Source organism: Thermobia domestica, chromosome 6, assembly GCF_964235325.1.
Source record: "Thermobia domestica chromosome 6, izTheDome1.hap1.1, whole genome shotgun sequence".
In the NCBI taxonomy this organism is placed as follows: Eukaryota; Metazoa; Arthropoda; class Insecta; order Zygentoma; family Lepismatidae; genus Thermobia; species Thermobia domestica.
This window is the reverse complement of record NC_137459.1, coordinates 62,240,924-62,263,827: the sequence shown is the minus strand read 5'-3', so window position 1 is coordinate 62,263,827 and position 22,904 is coordinate 62,240,924.

The following is a 22,904-nucleotide window of genomic DNA, read 5'->3' as shown; positions in this document are numbered from 1 at the left end:
CATGGACATGAACCGTTTTTAAGAGGCGGTAACTCTTGCATTTCGAAACACGAGATATACTGAAATGACTAACTGATATCAACCTTGATGCGCACCCGACTTTTGTAGACTATTGGCAAACGTTAATACATTTTTAACCGATGTCATTGTATTGGTGCTACTGCAAGGCCTTCCAGAATTATGTTATGTCTCCTGCTGTGAGCAGTCTTTTTCTTTACTTCGCACAGTCGAGTGCAAGATTGTTATGTTAAAATCCCATCCCGCCTCGCAATCACCCTGATATGCAATTACCCAGGCTGCAACTTGCTGCTCAATATTCAGAGCCATCTTGGTAAATGGCGTAAGATCGAATACATAAATTTTATCTAAAATGAAACACTGCGGTTTCGAGCTTTATGTCTTGTCGCCATTTTCCTCTACAATATTCATCTCACTATATTAATTTTAATAATGTAGCCACATATCTAAATATCTACATATGTAATGTCTTTGTATTATAATTCACTACATACGCGTGGCGTTTGCGTTTTGAACATGTAAAAATGTGTTTGAAACACCCTATGTTATTTATCTGTAAATTACACACTAATGAAAACATAAAACATCAACGGTCTGAAGGAATTGTAACTCTTTCTAGGTGACCCTTCTGGACTCTCTGGGGGCAACAGTCAATAACGTCATTGACCTTAATAAAAATTTAAATGCAATTCAAAACGTGAATTATTAATAACAAATTTGTGTCCTTCATAAATCCTACGTGATCCCCAATAACATCAGCGCACACATCACATTCTCAAAGTGTTCTCCTGAGGAAAGCTGATTATGATTACAATATTTGCGGAAGTAACTATTCCTGGAAACCTTTAATTAATTAGCATGAGCTTTACAAATTAATTTCTAGCCGGAAGTTATTTTGGACGTAAAATAAGCTATGCACATATGACTTTTTCTTTTTGTATGAATGCCACTTTGAGTAAAATTAGAAATTGATATGACTAAAAACTTCAAAGCACACATCGAAATCCATTACATCAATGACCGTGACAATTGGCAATGCATAAAAAAAATATATATATATATTTTTTTTAATATACACTACGTTATGTATTATAAGTTATTTACTTGTAGTGCAAAAAAACTTCGTGAATTATTGCAGTGGTTCCAAACCTCTGTGTGTGTGTGTGTGGTGCAATCCTGTAGTGTGAGTCACGAAATTTTAGAATTTAAAAAACAATGAAGCATGTCATAGTTACTTAAAAGCAGTTTCGATATAGACTGTACCAGTTAACGCCCCAGCGGCAGACACAATATTCGGCACTGCATAGAGTCACCGCCTTAAAGACACTTAAAGTTTTATGTTATTATTTATATATATAGTATATCAAGCCCATTCAATTGGTGTCACGTGACACTGCTACTTGATTTTCTCAATATACATATATCGCGCTCTATTGAGAGGGCCTGATTAATGATATAAGACTATTGAGAAGTTTGTCTCAAGAAATGTTCTATGCCGATATACAAGAGAACTATATACAAGAGGTCTCAAAGTTTCCTTGACATAGGTTAACTCTTTATTTTCAGAGTCACAACAAAATGTAAGAGGAGAAACAGTCTCCAAATATGATGTTTTTTAATCTAAAGTGAAGGATTTTTTTTTAATCGGACGAGCCGTTTGAGCTGTACACTCTTTATGCGCCCAATGTTAAACGTAAATACAACGTTGAGATGTACGTGGAGCAACAGCATAAGTGAATGAAGTTACTGTCTTTTACGCTAACGTGTCAATGACAATCCATTTCAAACAATTTCCTATTCACCCTGTCAAACAGATGATCGAAATAGCTTGATTTCATAGAAATTGTTGTCTGAGCTTTATATGGAGTCTTGTCGAAAGGTATTTTAAACAGTACGATATGATATATTGGATAAACAATATCTTCCATATACAAACACATTGTACCAGGGTAACGAGAATGTACTGGATGATATTTTCTGTGTCTATTTCAACACTTACTAGGAGTATGTTACGGGTAAAGACACAATATAGATTGTCTTCCCCAAGTTAAATCGATGTGTTCAACAAATATTCACACCAACAACAAAACTAGAATGTCTAAATCATAGCGTGAGAGTTACTGAAATATTTCACTTAACAATATCTGGGGGTTTCCAGTAGTCAAGTGGATGGTTAGATGTGCATTTTCTTCTATCTTACTGGAAATATAAGGTTTTGAATAAAATTTTAGTAGTGATTCAAATTTTACTTAATTATAATACCTCCTTTATAACCTTCGTGCTGCATAAGGAAGTAAATAAAATACATCCTAGCTCTCAGTTATTAGGTTAAGTTTACCTGGATGTTTACGTTAATTCAGTCTTCTGCATAGAGTAGTTGTGAAGCTACTTACTAAGGTGGAATAGAAACCACCGCAATGCGCTCAAATTTCAATGTTCTATCACGGAGTTGAACTCGGAACCAGGTACATCAAAAAGCCCCTTCGTGGATAAGCGTTTAGCGTACGCGCCTTTGGCGTGCAAGACCCGAGTTTGATTCCCGGAGGGAGCTCATGTGGTTCGGATGCCACGTTGATCAGTAGGTTTCGTCTCATATAGCCTCGCTGTTGAAAGGAACGTGAAACTCAAATCAACCCAACTCACCAAGTGCATCAAAGCTGTGCGCGTTAGCCACTAGAACCAACAGTGGGAGATAAAATGTAATATGTTTAGCCTCTATTGTTCATTCAGAAATATGTTTCGATTCGAATTAAGCCGTTATGAGTATTATTGAAATCTTGTACTAATGGCACTGAAAATTTGGCATTGTTCTATACGAATATGATTACTTACAATAAAAAAAAATAATAATAAACGTTGAAATTACATGACAAAAAAGTACAAATCGACAATCACTGCTTAATAATAATATTTATTAATTATTCACGTTTCTGTTGCCGCTCATCTTTGCTTGGAAATATAAGCTTGTAGAGCCAGCCCGTTGTTCTCTCCAGAGCGTTCGTTGTACGTATTGATGAATCCTTGCAATTGACCGTGCGTAAGAGAATGTCAGCGTGAAACAGGGTTGCCACGGCAACAGGTAAAACTAATAGCAATCGAAAATTACTGTGAAGGTGATAGAAACAACCTTCAGTGATTACTGTTTTATTATACCACGGAACAGCTTTAGATTTCATTTCTGTCATACACTCCGTGTGCGTTTTAAAACATCACATGACGATGGAGATATCACACAGGAAAGGTAATCCTTTGCAAAACAACTTCTAATACGTTATCTCTGACGTCATTCTCCTTCGTGTGATTTTTGAAAGAAGTAAGAAATGAAAATTTTACTTCAATATCCAATGTGTATGCCTTAGAGATTAAAAGAGAAGTGTGATTAATGCAAATAAATTAGTATGTAAGAATGGTTGTATTACAACTTGGGGGGTAGGATGGGTATGAAAATTGCGAGAACATCCTCGGACTCTTTATGCTGTTCACTGTAAACTAGAAAAGTGTGATATAACCAATGACTCATTACATCGAAGGAAAGCATTCTACCACGAAGCCACAAATGTCCCCTTTTCCTCGTGTAATTTTTCGCTCCACAAACGAACTTTATATTCTGAAGAGTTTGAACGTCTTTTGCTGACTGGTTACACTGAGAAAAAAAAAATCGTATGTGGCGTACGTAAAAACGTAGGTTACATGTGTAAATCCTGTAGCTTTTTGTCTTAGCGTACAACAAACGTATAACTGAAAAAAAGTATATTTTATACGTACTTTCCGTATAAGTGTTCCGAATAGACGTAGATTGGATCCCATTGTAGCCTTCTTCACCCCACTCGTCTCTTTCCTGTCATCATACCCTATAGCACGTCCCTCATGATACAATTTCTTCTTAGGCAACATCCCAACCAGTTTATCATCTTCTCAATATTCTCTCTCTCCTCCCCCAATATTTCAAACATCCTCTCATTCGTTTTCCGCTCGACCAAACTAATTCTTTCCTTTTTTTTCCCACACCCACATTTCGAAAGCTTCCAGTTGTTCTCATCACTTTTGTGTAATGTCCATGTTTCCGCCCCGTGCAGTACAGTACTCTACACGAAAACATTTATGAGTCTTTTTGCCAACTCTTTATTCAAGGGCCCACAAAACAGAGCTTCCTTACTCCTAAAGGCTTCTTTCGGCATTTCTATCCTTGCTTATATTTCACGTTTGCGCTTCACGTCGTTATTCTGAATAGTATCCAGGTATCGAAAACATTTCACTTGTTCTATTTTCTCCCTTCCCACTTGTATACTCGACACCGACTGTTTCGTTCCAATCACCATGGATTTTGTCTTTCTAACATTTAGCTACGTTATTTTGATTGGTTGATTTTCGGATAAGAACCCTTTTTTTTTTTTTAGCTTTATATTCTGAAACTGGAATCAGAATTACTACTTAGGCAATTTACCTCGTGGTTATATGGTTATCATATGCGGCTTCGTTGTGACTGACTCGGGTTAGATTCCTGGTAGTTTCGTCCAGAAAACAACATGAGGCAAAACATTCGTATCGAGATGAGACAGAGCTTCTCCAACAGAAACAGATACACTTTTCGAGACGAGATAGCACTTTTAGGCCACCATTTCAAAACGAGACTACCCCTCCGCATACACCAGTTCCTGTTTTAAGTTTACGTAGTTTGGATTATACGTTCAATCGTTACAAAGGGATATTAAATACCAAACCAACCAACTATTTAGGCTTTATATTCGAAACCTGGGAATGTATTGTAAAATGAAATGAAATCTAAGTTTTACGTCCTACGCTTATGCCGGATAGGCTAAAGGAGACATTGATGAGGAGAGATGAATGAAATGGTGGAATGAAGAAAGTGGGAGAAAACGGGAGAACCCCGGGAAAACCCACGAGTACGGTGTTTATCCACCACGAAGTCCACACGGCGCGAGCTGGGATCGAACCAGGGGCCCCAAGCACCGGAGGTGAACGCTCTACCACTGAGCCACCGCCCCCTTTGGACATGCACTGTAATTTATTTTGTGTTTTGGAATATGCTTGGTTGCTTTCTCTTTCTCTCTCTCGCTACCCGTATTTCTTAGTACTTTTTTCCTTCGATTATTTTTGTGTCAAGATTTGTCTTCTAGTCGTCTCACGTTATTTTTTATTTTAAAGGGTTTAGCATATTAGACACGATTGATACATAATTTAGAAATTGTTGATTATTATGACTAAGACAGGTTTATTGTTTGTTCAGATTTAGCACCTCTTTCTAGCACCGAAGATATACTGTATATATGAAACGTGGATCTAGAGTTCAGAATTAATCTTAATCACCATATTGCGTTCAAATATTAAATGCTCGCACACCGGGAATCGAACCCAGAACCACGTGAACGAAAGGGCGCACTTAGTAGCCACTAGACAAGCGTAAATGTCTGTTAGGATTCGCGACAATAGTGAGAGAAAAAGAGCACCTACAAAAATCATGTTTCTTTACCACTAATTTACTTGGCGGGAATCGAAGGGCGACCATTTTGCATAAGAAAATAAGTTGTTTATGAGGAAGACGCCGCAGTCTCTAAATGCAACTAGTAGAAAATAATGTAAACATGTATATTTTGCCCACGTGGCTAGAATACACGTCTTCACTGTGGGAGACCAAATCTTGATTGCCAGTGGAGGCTCGTGAAGTTCGGATCACACGTTCAGTTATAGGTGCAAATAGCAAATAATCTTGGTGCTGAAAATTGACCCCGAATTCCTCACCATCACCACCAACACCATCAGCAACAAACAATAAAGCTCATACCGATGGTCTAGTGACCAGAAGGCATGCCTTTGGATCGTGTGGTCTCGAGTTCGATTCCCGGTAAGGAAGCATTTTGAACGCATTGTGGTAGATTGGATCCCACTTTAAACTAGGTCGTCGTCGTCGTCTCATATAACCTTGATCCTGAAGAGCGAAATTAAACTTCAAACAAAGAAACAAACAAAAAAAGATAAAATATATGGGTCACTTCAATGAACTTTCTCACTTCAATTACTTGAGTAAAATCCTGTTATGTTGTAGTTATTAATGATATATTTTCTTGTAAAATACGAACAAAATTCTAAGTCGTTTTCGGAAAACAACGAAAGAAGAGTCATTCCCAAAAGTAAACCACCCCTTGTGATTTCTTTTCCTAAGGAATAATTTACACATTATAGAATTACTCAAAATATTATATGAACAAAATCGCCTGAGTCGTATTTGAGAAAAAGTAATCCAAAAGAAAGCTCACCCCCAAGAATAAACTACCCTTCTGGATTTTTCACAGAGAAATGACACATACCACAATATGAGGTTGTTTTCAGAAAACTGATTAATGAAATATGAACAAAATCATTAGATGTGTTTCAGAAAATCGCATTTTTTAAATTTTTACCCTTAAGGAATATGAATAATTTATTTTTAGGAATAAGAAGAAAATTCGAAGAAAAAGAAAAAAAACTGGCTGATGCATAGAAGCCTTAAGTTTAAATTTTTTTGAGGTACGTTAAACAGTGACCTCTAGGTGTGTGTAGGCCTACATCAGGACGAACGGACGAACATACAGATGTCGAAAAATCAGTTTTTCACTATATATGAGTCATAAAACGTGTAAGTTCGTTGAAATTTCGATTTTTTTCACAATCACTAAACTTTCTTCTCTTATTTCGTCGCTCAAAAGTAAAAATGGATTACTAAGGGAATGGGCAGTCCTTTGGAAAACGCGATAAAAAAAAAGTATGATTCAGCTTTAAGTACATAACAAGAGAATGCAGACACTCGGCAGGATTATGAACTTTTCATATCTTCCACTGATTTTCGTCGCAGTACTGGCAACCTTTAAAAGGAGATCACCTAAGACACGAATTAGGCGCTTTAAATCGCTGGAGGAGGGAAACAGAGACTGATGCTTCTATGAGGGCCACACACGTCGTCTGCACAGAGACTCTTTTAACATCTAGAATAAGGACCCAAGAACCCAACAACAGAGAGAGAGAGAGAGAGAGAGAGAGAGAGAGAGAGATCACGTTAGAATATTAACTTGCAGCTAGATGATTAAAAAAATCTTTCCCTTTCATAAGAGAACTCACTGATAGAAGCAAGAACAATGGTAAATTATAGTTAATTGGTATGATCAATGCACAAATATGGTAGTAAGCTTTGAAACTCTCTCAAGGGGGACTTACTTGGAATGCACAACATTCTTTTTTTTTTTTTTTTTTTTATTTTCAGCTAGAAAACTTCCTCACAAAGGGGAAAATATTGAAATGAATGATCTAAAATAATGTCCGACTCTTAAATTTTGCGCTAAGACATACGAACATTTTCCAGTTAAAAGTATGTTTTCTTTCTTTCTCTTTCTTAAAAAATCATTCTTCATAAACATTGAAATATCATTAACGAAATAATGATTTAATTTAGTAAAATCAATTATTTAAGTGTTAGAGAGAAACACATTTATCCTCCATTAAATAAAATTAAAAAAAAAAACGGAAATGAAATATTTCAGTTTAACGTCCTAGACTTATGTCCTTTAGGCTGAGAGAGACTATGATTAAATAAAGTGAATGATGGATGAACTGGTGGAATGAGAAGGTGGAAGGAGATTTTAGTCCCTCTTGAAAACCCACGGATGCGATAGTCTCCATTAAAAGTGGGAAATGAACAACAACAAACCAAATAAAAAAAAGTTATGTCACGTCCTGACTGACGGAATGGTGTCCATAGGTTTCATACACACCGAGAAACTTTCTGAACCCTCAAAAAAAAAAAAAAAAAAAAAGTCAATTTCAAACATATAAATTACAATTGATGAAAAAAAAAACTTTTTAAAAAAGTTATTTTCTTCACCAGCCCCGGCATTTGTTGGGGTTGCTCCCTTCCCTCATGGCGTCGTTCAATTTTCACAATAGGCCTAATAATAATGAAACATTATGATTAGTAACATTTTTCTTGTAAGTATTATACTGCTGTGAATAGCTTTGCTGCTGTATTTATTTTTGTGTTTTATTATTATTATTATTATTATTATTATTATTATTATTATTATTATTATTATTATTATTTGAAAATTACGCAAAAGAAAATATTCAATTAAACACTTTTGGATGTCATAATTGTGCACTTCGCTGACTCCTAAATAGATCTTTGCTATTCACAATATAATATTTAGATAGTACTCATATATTTTTAGTATTTTCCCGTATGTCATGTTTATTCTATGATAGATTCAGTGTCAAATAACTTCATCCTGTATCTTAGACTTTTTAAAGTATTAAAGCAATCTGAAGCCGGAATGATCGAAATGCCAGATCGAGCAGGCAAGCACGCAATCTGTTACACGTTTTGTAAAACATATTTACGAAAGCCCAACTTGCTAAGTACACGCATACAGTATAATGAAACAAAGAGGAAGATAAACTGGTTGGGACATTGGATAAGAAGGAATTGTATCAAAAGGGACATGCTAGAGTGTATAGTGGCAGAAACGGGAGAGAGGGGCCGAAGGAGAAAACAATTGATGGAAGATACCAAAACAGAGAGAGCGTACATTAAGACGACGAGGTTAGCGGAAAATCGTGGACCATGGAATCTTCTAAGTTGATGCAAATGACCTATGATGATGGGATTATAGTATAATGGTAAAACGAGGAAAACGGAAACAAAATATACAATGCAAGAAATGAACAATAAAGAACAATGCATGCATCTACAAATACTACTACTTGCAACAATGTTCATCTGTACAACGTTTACTTTATTAAAGATGCATTTTTTAGTTGTAAACATTAAACGTGGTTTATCATGTTTTAAACATTAAGCTCGAATATTAGAGGCAAGATAAGAGTGACTCTCTGATGATAATAAACAGGCAAGTATCAAACAAATGTGCAGGCAACAGATATGTACTGGTTCGCTGTGCTTATGCGTGGCGGGGCGACGTAACAAGGTTTCCGTGGTTTTCACTACAGAGCCAATGGTCTGCGCTAAAAACGGTAGGACTATACAAATTGTACATTAGTATTAGATAATTTGAATTTTCAACAAAACTGTTTTCTGATGCTTTGTACAGTTCGCGACATAGAAAAGATTACAAAAAGTTTACGTGCAAATTACTAACAAACTCTTGCGCCATGTGCTTATGCATTCAGAAACACACGTCTCGATCGACCACTTGATTCTGGTATTCATTTCAACTCGTCCTCCCTACATTCCTCTCCTTGTCTAAATAGGTTTGTGTGATGTAACACTCTCCTCCCATTCAGACGAAGCAAAACAAAAACGGAACCATGTTTACAAACTTTCTAGCTCTAAAACTGTCTCCTTCATTCGTTTGTTCCGAAATATCTTTGTAGAGCCTGAGTTAAAAAAAAAATTACAAAATGTTTCCATAGCTTCATAAATGCCTCTATTTGCATTATTTCCCTTCTAAAAAGACAGTATATCACATCAAGCTAGGGAGACGAGAAAAAAGGTCTTCCAATAAAACATGTAATGTTTTGTCTCGAAAATGTTACATCACGACATTGTTTCAAGAATAGAGAGCTTCATTTTTTTTCTCGTAGGCATCTCTAATGGTTCGCTTGACATGTGAGTGTAATTACCTTGAATCAATTAGTAATACTTGCAGTTTGGTTCTAACATTAAACTCAATTTCTACCTTTACCATGCTTTTGTTACTTATAGGAATGTTTGAAAGCAAAGAAACTAAAATAAAAAAAAATGGCACTTCTAGTTTGGTTATTTCTATATCATTTTGGCTACAGGAGACGGATGGGTAATAGAAGTAAACGATTATGAAGAAATCGTGGAATGAAATGTGGGAGGAAACAGGAGAATCCGAAAAAAACACGGACACGAAGTTGTTTACCATACACTCACTTGGATTGGGATCGAACCAGGGAATCCTCGCACCAAAGGTGAGCACTACCGCGGAGACATCTTTTCTAAAGCTCTTTATTTACAAGCTAACTAGTACAGATATAAAAGAGGACGGGACAGGCATACATATGTCCTTTTATAAAATTCAATTTTATGTTCAATTCGTATATATAAATACTGTATCTACAGTCCTTGGTCTGGCGCTACGTAACTGTACATAACAGAATGACTTAGCCTGAAATTAACAAGTTATATACTTAGCAATTTTTATAATGTCTGTATTCTACATTGCACAAACACCTACATAATGTGCACTAACAAAATCGCAAGTGAAGTTAGAAATAAGGGCATGTTAAAGTGACAAAATTGCTCTAATAATAAAGCGGCATCTCTTCCTATTTTTTAAATATTATTTTTGTAACGTTAGAAAAAAATACTCTGAAATAAATTTGCAACACTTGGATATCGATTTTGTATATTTATTCTTGACATTTTTTTTAAATTTCTCTCCTTTATTTTTCCATTTCAATTTTAATTACAGATTCTGTCAGAACTTAACCATAACGAACGTTCCTATCAAAAACACACATCTAAGTTATATAAGAGATACTTGAATATCGGCGAAAAATTTAAACGTTGTTATTCACAATTAAAAACAGATATCTCTGTGTTACATGATGCATAAGAAGATATTTTTGAAAGGCTACAACAAATAAATAAATACATACATGAAATCAAAAGAAAGTCTTACTGTTTCACATAATATCATGATGGACAAAAATACGAATATCATGGACAAGTTTACGATGACGAAAGAAGATGAAAAGGGATGGATATATGAACTTTAGGAAACACAAAGCAAATTGATGTATGCAATTGTTTTTTCTCATGAAAGAACTGGAAGCTCAGAAAACAAGCAGAAATAAATTATGCATTTTCGAATGCTTTACCAATAGGAACAGTAAAAAATGACAGAAATAGGAAAGGAAAAACAATAAAATACAATAAAATTTCCCCTCCCGAGAACAAACAAAAAAGTGCACCAGAGTAAAAAAAAAATCCACAAACTTGAAAGAAACCTAACTGTTATAATAAAAATACAAATTGATTATTAAGTTGAAGAGGCAATAATTTTTGGCTTTTTCCCTTATATTTTTTTTAATTAAAGAGGTAATTTGTTCATCAGCCCGTAATCAAATTAAATGCTTCGAAACACAAAATTATTTTTCGTCTATCTCAGCAGGTTTTTGTAGCAAATGGGAAAATAAAGTGAATATAAATTGAATTGAATGCGAAAGCAGTTCCTCGAAGATCAGAGAAACATTAGAGCTACCAATATTAAAATATCTTCGCGCTTTGGATGGGCTAGGTCTTTCGTACGAACAGTGAAGAAAACTATTACTAAATAATAATACTATAATAATGTGCCATAAATAATATCAGGAACGAGATGAAATAACAACTTCTTTAGAAATAAACAAATGGAAATTTTCCTGCACCATTGAATGTAAAGCTAAATTTTTAAATCTAATTTTAATAAGTAACAGTATCAAAATGTTATTTTCACAATTGTTTGTCACATCGCAGTTTGCTACATAGGATCTTAGTAACGTAATGAAAAACGGAAAATTAGAACGCAAAATGAGATGCATCTATGACCATACTCTACCTATATTCCCGGAATGATCTACTTTTTACAGCAGGAAATAGTATTTAATTGTGTTCCCTTCAAGAAAGAGCAATACTCTTTCGGTCTCTCACACAATTAACCCTGAAGAACCCGGCGTTCTGCATTCAGGAGTCTGTTAGGTTCTCAAGAACATAATCTACTATATACTACATACCTTATTACTGAAGACTGGCCCTAGACTTCATGATCCTCGTTGACATTTTATTTATTTAGAAAATAAAACTCCTCGGTGGGCTTTTGAAATGTAATATCCAACCTTATTTTTTAGAAACTATAGGGGAGCCAGTAAGAGAAGGTATCTGACAGCTCGCAGTGACGTTGCCACTACTCACATGTCAAGGCTTTTTTCGGAGCATCTATAATGGAAATTTAATTAATGGTGTAAAACAGAGTGACTGGTTGGTTACACTAGTACCAAAGTAGGGTCTGCATTGTCCCTCCGCATGTAGTAAGAAATGTCAGAGACCATCTCTTGTTGGCCCTGCTATAGATTACTAATAATAAAAAAATACGCCCGTAGTAGTAATCTCTTTTCTGACATCCAATATTATATATATATATATATATATATATATATATATATATATATATATATATATATATATATATATATATATATATATATATATATATATATTGCACATGTTATTTCTAGTTTAAAAAGCTTCTACACATAATATGCTACTTCTGGAATCAGCTATCAAATAATAATTATAAATTTTACGACTAAGAAGCTGGTATGGATAACAAATTGGGACATTGAATATACAATGTCACACACACACAAATTATCACAATATTTAATTGGTTCTTCTAGGAACTAACACGCATTTCTATTTTCAGATGTAGTGTTGAGTAGTTACGTAGACTCAATGAAACAGTCCCTTTTTCACAAAGACTTTTGTGATATCGTTGTCTAACTTTTACCTGTAACTTGGTTCTTCGATTGTATTGAGCTTAAGATCCACTTCCAGGCCCCAGGGCATATGCGATTTGGGCCAAGCTTTGCGTTAGATCTAAATCGTTGTACCCGTGCAAGAAATAGAACTCGCATCAAGGGTAAGTTTGCTTACATCATCATCATCATACATCAGTGAAAACGTGGTTTGAACCTAAACGGCGTGACAAACATCTTGGCATTTGAAGGTGGCGCTCGAAGTTCCCTTTAAATGCTGCTAGCAAATGAGAGGCCAGCAGTATTGCCAAGTTTATTTTGTACACATCAACGTCTATCCTCTTCTACCTGATCGCGCTGCAACTTGTCTGCTTAGCCATAGCCACACCACTTAGCATTCGGCAACGTCGCGCCAGAGCTTGCGTTTTATTCGTTTAGCTGAAATGTCAAGATATTTGTCACTGGCTTTAATTTCAGAAAATTGTTTCTTACACCAATGAATGTCGTCTTTGATTAGGTGCACCCCCTTTCGTTGTAAATAGACCCTATAGGCTATCTAAAATGAAAAGTTAGCAGTGAAAAAAAGTAATACTTTCCGAAACTTTCTGCCATTACGTTTCATGTAGGGGCCTATAAGAAAGCAGAGCTTTACAAAAGAAAAAAATTGAGTCGATTTTCTGAAGGTTGAAGGAAAAGGACTCACCAAGGAAAACAACGTAACATTTGTCAAGCAGAGAAGAAAACAGAAACCAGGAGGAGAGAAGAACATTTTTCTTTCCTGCGTATCACTTGCGACCCTCTTTAAAATACTTCCCTTTCTCCCGCTCTATGTACCAGCGTTGTCAGGGGTAAAGGATAGTGTCATATGTCATTTTGAAGAGTTTCAGTGGTAGTTATTGGTGCACCCAGTCAGAGAATCCTGGATCCGACCCTGTATATATATATATATATATATTTATTTATATATATATATATATATATATATATGATCATACTACTTGTTACGATAAGAGACCCTGACCCGTTATGTTGTGCAGACTTCTGGTTCCCGAGTTATAGACAGTCAAATTTTGGTGAGAATTTCGAAAATAACAAAAGTACACTGAACTCATCTCATCGGAATCAAACTTGGCATAATACTAAACTTTGGCTTGTTATATAAGAGTATTAAATATTGGGCATAATGCAGGGTTCTGGTTATTATGTTATGCAGAATCAAAGTTCTACGTCAATTCATTGGGCATAATAATATTTAACCCTTAAGGAAGCGCGTAGGGGTATAACATATCCCACGGTTATTTTTTTGCAATCTGGTAACACTGTTTTCAACTGCTATTCGAGGTATTCGCCCATTGTTCTCTGACAAGTTTGCTGATATTATCGAATATGTTTCATACACGTTTGAGTGGACGGCGGGAGCTCATGTGGTTCGGATTCCACGTTAATCAGTAGGTCCACGTCTCATATAGCCTCGCTGCTGAACGGGACGTTAAACTCAAAATCAACTCAACTCAACGTTTGATTGGAAAGTATTATTTGTCCATTTCAAAGGATTCGAATGAGGAAATTATGAAATTACGCAAATATAACAATGATTCGAAAGTCACAAGAACTTCAGTATAGTTGAAAACCGCGAGTTTATCAATATTAATTACAAAAAAATGCATAATTAATGTGAAATGTATTATAACAGTACTATGTATCAAAATATTGTTACATCATAAGTGTAGCAGAAAAGAAATCATCGTATTATGCGAAGGAAAGAAAATGCCATGTAGTTGGCATGCCTGAATATAATGTTAATTAACATGGGTTGTATATGATATACTATGACACCAGTAGTAATTTTTAAATGATTATCTGCATGTGGTTGCTAACCTATACGAACATAAACTTGTGAGGTATGAAGTTTCCCACGCGACGGCTAATATTAAGCAAATTGGCGCATCTGCTTAAGAGTCTCTATCACTGCGAAATTAAAATACCGCTAATTTCACAGTAATTATGTGATATATTCAAATAGACAAAATATAATCGAAAACTGGATCAAGACCTCCCTAGACGATGTTATTCTGCCTGAGGTACCTTTACCACGAGTCACCTAGTAGCTTTCCGTTTCCAGTTATTTTGAAACGCGAAAATAAATGCCGATTTTCTAAATTACTGGAAATCGAAAGCAGATAAATGAGTCATGGTAACGGTATCTCACGCAAAATAATATTGTCTAGGGAGGTCTTGTTCCACTTTTCGATTATATTTTATCTATTTCAAGATATCACATATTCACTGTAAAATTAGCGGTATTTCAATTTCGCAGTGATGAGGCCTCTTAAGGGTTAAATAGCAATGGAAGATAGCCTTGGACAAAAAAAAAAAAAAGTTGATTTTTACGGCAATGCATATGTCACTTGTTAATATCTAACACACGATAATACTCGGTGATGTCTTCTAAAAGTATAGTATCGCAATGCTCGTAAGATGATGCTATGTAAAGACAGCCTTTAACTCTTTCAAGTTCAGCGTTTATTTCGAGCACATAGCAATTTAAGTAGAGCTTATAGGAACTAAATTTCTAATACAAAAAAGTCAAAATAGTAAGACCAGATTGGAAATTTAAATAAAAATTGTTCTTGTAGAGATAGTGGAATACAATGTAATTTTTTCGTTGTATTATATATATTTATGCATGTTTTTTTCCACATATTTTAACAAGCTTCACTAAAACAGAAGTTCAGAACTTTCAGTAGAAGGGAACAAGCTCAAAACTAATAATAATGTTTAACAAAATATCACTTAAGTCAACTGCTTGTGTAATAGGGAATCAACAAAGTGGGAGAAATCTACAGACATTCTAGAAATCAATCTCTTCTTGGAGAAACATTGAAATTATTGCGTCTCATCCATTCTTACAGAATATTTTCTTCTCTGTCAGTCAGTAACATTGTGCGACTAAAGTGATTATTAATCTGGACGAATTTTGTGCGTTTGTTTGTTTCTTTTCATTGCAAGAAAAAAGAAAAACGAAAATTATTTTGGGTCACCTCCATGGGAATACCAATTTCAGCGTTCCACTCGCATCTACTTGTCAAAAAAGAAAAATAAAAGTTTCGCAGTTGAGACGAAGGGCTACATTTGTATCTGACAAAGTCTCCATAGAACAAAAGGTTCCTATGCAATTTATTCTAACTGGTTTACATTCCCCAGGTGATTGTTGCTCCCACATCTCCAAACAGCAACTCAGCATATGAGCCAGTTGGGAAAAGCGAATTGCATTCAACGAAGCTTCAATTACGTAATAACCGCGGTTGAACAAACCCCACATGCTCTATTTGTCTATCGGACTATCTCCATACACGCGCGTTTGTTCTCGTTTAACGGGTAGCACATATAAACATACATGGTTGCTAACAGTTGTGAGTACATAACCAAAATACTTGTTTTAAGAATCTCTCGGGACTGAGATCCCAGAGATTAACATGGATACCGAGAACAAAAATCTCCAAAAAATGGAGAGAAGGGGGAAAAATATGGTGCTCGTCCGAGTGGAAATTCAGAAGTTACACTGAAAATTGGGAAGAAAGAAAAAAAAACTTTTATTTTCTTAATGACCTTACGGCAGACGGAACAGCGGCGATGTCTAATCTAGATATTACAGAGTAACGAGGAAACAAAACTTTTGTGTCTGCACCAATCGTTAGAAAAACAACAAGAAAAATCTTTTATTTTGCATTCGTAGGAATACTTAGTTTGCACTCCTAATCTATTTAAGTTTCTTTTCTAGCTGGATTCTTCTGGATCTACATTACCATCTGGATCACGTGACAGCTACATTACCATCAACCTTAACAAAATGGTTCATTTGATTGTTGTTACTGCATTAGCACACACATCTTAAGGGGGAAAAATCAATAAAAAATATATATCTAAGAAGACTGGATATAATAGGTGATCAAAAGTATCCGGACACCCCCACAAACACACATGTTTCTTATATTTTTCATATTAGGTGCATTGTGTTGCCACCTACTGCCAGATACACATTATCAGCGACCTCAGTAGTCATTAGACATCGTGAGAACGCAGAATCGGGCGCTCCGCGGAACTCACGGACTTCGAACGTGATCAGATGATTGGGTGTCACTTGTGTCAGAAGTCTGTACGCGAGATCTCCACACTCCTAAACATCCCTAGGTCCACTGTGTCTGATGTGATAGAGAAGTGGAAACGTGAAGGGACACGTACAGCACAAAAGCGTACAGGCCGACCTCGTCTGTTGACTGACAGAACCGCCGACAGTTGAAGAGGGTTGTAAAGTGTAATAGGCAGGCATCTATCCAGATCATCGCACAGGAATTCCAAACTGCATCAGGATCAACTCCACGTACTATGGCAGTTAGTCATGAGGTAAGGAAACTTGGATTTCATGGTCAAGCGGCTGCTCATAAGCCACACATCACGCAGGTAAATGCCAAACGACGCCTCGCTTGGTGTAAGGAGCGTAAACATCGGACGATTGAACAGTGGAGAAACGTTATGTGGAGTGAAGAATCACGGTACACAATGTGGCGATCCGATGGCAGGGTGTGGGTATGGCGAATGCCCGGTGAATGTCATCTGTTAGCGTGTGTAGTAACAACAGTAAAATTCGGAGGTGGTGGTGTTATGGTGTGGTCGTGTTTTACTTGGAGAGGGCTTCAACCCTTGTTGTTTTGCGTGGCACTCTCACAGCGCAGGCCTACATTGGTGTTTCAAGCACCTTTTTGCTTTCCACTGTTGAAGAACAATTCGGGGATGGCGATTGCATCTTTCAACACGATCGAGCACCTGTTCATACTGCACAGCCTGTGGCGGAGTAGTTACACGACCATAACGTCCCTGTAATGGACTGGCCTGCACAGAATCCTTACTTGGATCCTATAAACACCTTTGGGAATTTTTGGAACGCCGACTGCGTGCCAGGGCTCCCCGAACTACATCGATACCTCTCCTCAGTTCAGCACTCCGTGAAGAATGGGCTGCCATTCCCCCCACCCCCAAAAAACTTCCAGTACCTGATTCATAGTATGCCTGCGAGAGTGGACGCTGTCATCAAGGCTAAGGGTGGGCCAACACCATATTGAATTCTAGCAGTACGGATGGAGGACGCCGCGAACTTGTAAGTCATTTTCAGCCAGGTGTCCGGATACTTTTGATCACATAGTGTATATGTATACAGAGTATATATATATATATATTACTCGACGTACTGATATATTTAGTAGTGCAGAAAATTTTATATATTGCCAATGCAATATTATACTGGAAGATGTCTACGTCACAGTACTGAAATAAACGAAAAATTATAAACCATCCGATATTGGGTCTTATGAATAAAGTTGAGCAAGTTGAGTTTACTCCAGTTTTGGAGAGTTTACTCCCTTTGGTATGAATAAAGTTGAGAAAGATGAGCATACTCTTCGAGAGGTCACTCATCGTCTGAGCAAGGAGTCACCACTATTGAGATAGTTCTAATTTCGTATGAATAAAACTGAGATCTCCCTCACACTTCGGAGTACTCTCTCCAAAAATCTTGAGTTACCTTATTTGCTGACTCAAGTCGTGAAGTGAAAACGTTTTGGGGAGATGGTTGCATTCATGGCGTAGGACTCGTGTTTGAAGAAGAGGACTCCATTGCTGAAAATGACACACCACGCGTGAGACAACGAGGGTTAGAAAGGATAATTATAGGTCATTAAAATATCGAGATTTCATGCAAATGTCAAGTTTTTTAAATGTACATTTTTTTTAATATTTGATACAAAATAATAATGTTGTACTCTTTGTAAGCCTACTAATACTGAATTTGTTCGAATACCCTGGAATCATCCTTTGCTACACTACTAGCAATACTTGGTTCATATTTCTTGCCATCTTCATCGACACTATCGAACCTTATGATGACCTATAGAAAGATCTGTATCAATTATCATAGCACCTTGCGTTGATGCTTTACGAAAAAAAAAACTGATAAAAATGCTTGAAATAAACACAACGTAATAATGTTTTTGGTTTTATTTTTGCCTGTGTGCAGTTCTTGTTATTGACAGCAGATGGCTTTAACGTAATTTATTTTGAAGGATTTACTAAAATGAGTAAATAATCTTTTATATTGTTTACAAATGCTGGCAAAGAAGCATCCCTTTTACCCAAACTAAATTTTAACACGTTTATTTAAACTATATAAACATCTTGCCGACTACATGCTTGGCTGTCTTGGCGGGGAGTGGAGCAAACTCTATGAGCATGCTCAGGTTATTTAGGAGTAAGTTCTCACAACTATGATAGTTTTTATTCATACGAAATTTGAGAGTTTGTTTATGAAACAGAGCTTGCTCACCTCACTCATGAGAGAAGTGAGCAGAGTCAAGACTCCGTTTTATTCATAAGATCCAATATCTAAGACACGTGCTTCGCAACGTTCACTATTAAAATAACTGGTCAATCTAGTAGTAATGTGTTAAAAAAATACATACTGTTTGGAATAATATTACGTCCGAAACTGCACTATAGAGCCAGTTGGTACATGTACAGTTAGCGATAAAAAGTTCTTACCGTTTGGTAAAAGTTATTTTGGGTATAACGGTGGTACGGCTGGAACGTACAACGGTGGCTGAAACGTATAGAAAATTACATTCTTTTTTTAATTTACCAAAAACTGTACTCAAATTTTCCTTACATCCTGAAGTTATTTATGAAACTAATTTCATCAAACAGAAAGAACTTTTGTCGCTAACTATACCAGACCATTGACCATCGATTTCCCATTATAAATAATTATCTTTATTAGGAACAGACTTAGTGGGTTTTATAAGACTGTGATGTTAGTATGCCTGTTCATCCGATAGGCCACACGTTACATCTTGAATGAAAGCTATTACTATTTGCAATATATATATAGTTGAAGCTATTGTCTCGGCCGAGATTATCAATATCTTCACCGGTAACTGCTGCTATAACAGTGGCTTTCCTTAACCCACAAAGCATGCTTAGAAATACGTAGGGTCTACATTTCGTGTGATCATCTTTTATTTTATTTATTTTTTTTTACCGGATTCTGTGTAGGGTAATAATGACTTAGCTTGTGTTTTTTTTTTCTTCGGGCTAATTAGAAAACATATATTTTAGCGTTATCCTATAATCTATTTCCGATAATCGTGGAACAGTCATCAATATATATACAGTATAGCATTGCATATTCATTCATAGAACCACAATTAAGTCGCATACTTAAAACACAAGGTTAAACCACCATTATACACTTTATTAAAGTATTACATAAATGTGATATTGAGATTGTTTTACGTTTATTATTCTTAATTTTTTTTTCTTTAAATAAAATTTTGCTAGCACAAGTTGCAAACAACGATACTTTGAAGCATCTTAATTATTTACGTTATACAATCCAATACTATTTAAATTAATATACATAGACCCTAACTTTTATGCATGCAATGAGCGCAAATTTGGAGCGAATCGATTGTCCTTTTATTGATTATTTATAGAATTTGTTAGTGGATCAATTGTTTTCGTAAACGAACACGACATGCAAATTGTTGAATTTGGCATATCAGCGAAAAACATAATGGCTTTGAAAAAAAAAAGTGTTCACAGAACAAAATGAAAAGGGCTTTATCCTAATGTTTAAAAAAAAAAATCTGCTTTCCGTTCTTTACAACAAGGATTCGAGCGTCAAATGCTTTTTTAATTGCTAAGTCTATGGTCATCCCGTTTTCCAGTGATTATTCCTCAACGATACGTCCAATCGGGACATGAGACTCCTTACGACACGTAGCTCACACTCTCCAATCACCATGTCAAATTCGGTTGCGCACGGTTCAGGCCTCTCGGATAAGTATCAGGACGAACGCCTGAGTAAAGAGGAGCTTCAGTCCAATAATGTCGAAAACATTTTCGAAACATTTGAGATTAGATAAAAGTAAATGCAATATGGAGGAGGGAAACAAAGGTAACACATTGAAAAGCCTCTTTTACTACAACAGAGACTGTTTCGTCATATAAGCGTTCAGTATCAGAAATGTTGATTATTGTTGCGCATGATTTTATTGTGACGCTACTATCCATGGCAGCGTGGTAAAACTGGTCGTTCAATGTAGTGAGGGATCTGCCCTTTCAACGCAGCCGGTCGCCAGTTTGCTTCGAGCAGTGTGAGCGGAAAGACGTGTCTTTGCGTGAAGTGTTGTTTTCGACTTTGTAACACGGCGCGACAATGCCCCCAGCCACAGTCCTTTATCGTTACCAACTTCCTGGCCCGGAGCAACATCCAGGTGGTCCCCCATCCCCTTTACAGTTCCGACTTGGCTCCGTGCAACTTTTTTTTTGTTTGTTTACACGACTGAAGAGAGAGCTGAAAGGAAAGCATTGGGAGACCGTGGAAAACATCCAAAAGCATGTTACAACGTTCCTGAGAGACATTCCCGTCGAGAACTTTCAGGATGCCTTCCAGACGTGGCAGACACGTCTCCGCAAGAGTATTAATGCAGGGGAAAGTATTTTGAAGATTTTTTCCCAGAAAATGCGCATTACTTTTATAATGGACCCTATATATATATATATATATATATATATATATATATATATATATATATATATTAGCTGCCATTGAAGCAATGATAGTTGAATACGCTGGCATAAATGTTGGGAATTGTCTTCACAACAGTAGTTTGCAAGAGTATACCTTTTTGCCATCAACAAATGAAGAAGAAATAATTATATTGAGTGTGAAAACCGTTCTGGTGACAACGGTAGTGATTGGATTGTGTAGAAACTTTCATCAGCACTTAAGACATACTTTAAGCTAGTAATTACTGACTGTAATTTATCTATAACCAGTAGTCGAAGTGAGACGGTATGTAGTGGCGTGCCATACCGCCCCTGTTTTTCAGTGATTAAGGCATACCGCCTCTGTTTTTTTTAATGATCAAGACATATCGACAAGGGAGAGTAGATGCTAAATACCTTTAATAAATCGATTTTTATGCACAGTAATTTACAAACAGATTTTGCACATAAAAATATTTTATTTCTTATGTAGATATAAGTTGACAACATCGACATTTTTGTTATCTTTCTCCTACCTTTTGTTTTTAAAATGAGCTGTCAACGAAGTATATCTAGTTTATATTTTGATGTGCCATATTGAATTGTTTCATTCCTATATGTGTGTGTCTTTTTTGTCTTAATTCATATAAATGTCATGTTTTGAGCATGAGCGGATTCAGGGCTTGTTTGCTGTAGGGGTTTGGAATACCCACAGAAAATAGTTAATGTAAAAACTCGTTTTTAAAGCATTTTCTTGTATAATTTTCTATAATACAACATAAGTGGATATTTTAAACTTTTTTGCAGAAAGTCGTTCGCGAATGATTAAAGTTTATCCATGCCCCTTCCCCGTAACTAAAGCTTTACGTTCCACAATATGCCAGCTAGGCTAAAGGAGATGATGATGATGAGAAATGAACGAAATGGTAGAATTAATAAAGTGGGAAAACCCCGAGGAAACCCACGCGCATGGTGTTTGTCCACCATAAAGTTCACTTGGTGCGAGCTGGGATCGAACCAGAATCCCCATTCACCAGAGGTGAACGCTCTACCACTGAGCCACTGCAGCTCCCCGTTACTAAAGAGAAGCTCTTCAGTGGTTTTCATTCATTATGCAAATATAAATCCAATCTTTTAGGGAACATACCCTCACTGTATTTCAATATGTAGACAGGCGGTATGTCGAGTTAAAATCCTAATAAAACATGCCGCGTCTGCTTTTCCTCTACTTCGAACACTATCTATAACACATTTCACCCAAAAATACTTATTTATTTTGGTTCTCAAGTGTAAGGAAAGTTTGATTCCAAGCTTGCAAAGCGATACACATGTCACTAAAATTTTACCGGTACGTAATCATTAAACAAGAGTATTTTTAACACTACGCTCAACTGTATTGTACCATTTTTTTTTTTTTTTTTTTTTTTTTTTTTGTTTTCGAGTCCAACGGTTCTGCTTTATATGCTAAATGAAACGATGAGAAATTAGTAATTAAAGGATAATGTACAACATCCATCCTGAACAGGTTTTGAACTTGTAATTTACAGGTCAAGACAATGATATGTGAGATCACAATTTGCTGTTCCCCTTTGTAGTAAATGATACGAAGAAAAGAACAAGAAGCAGACAAAAGCCTGGCGTTAAGGGACAACAGTGTTGGGAGGCAAATTAGAACATGATAGGGTTGTCGGTGGTTTTGCAGGCATACTACTCGTGACTGCACATATGACCATGCGTACACTGCTAACAGCTGCTTATTTCATCTCCTACTTCATGCCCCTTCCCTTCTTTGCTCTTGC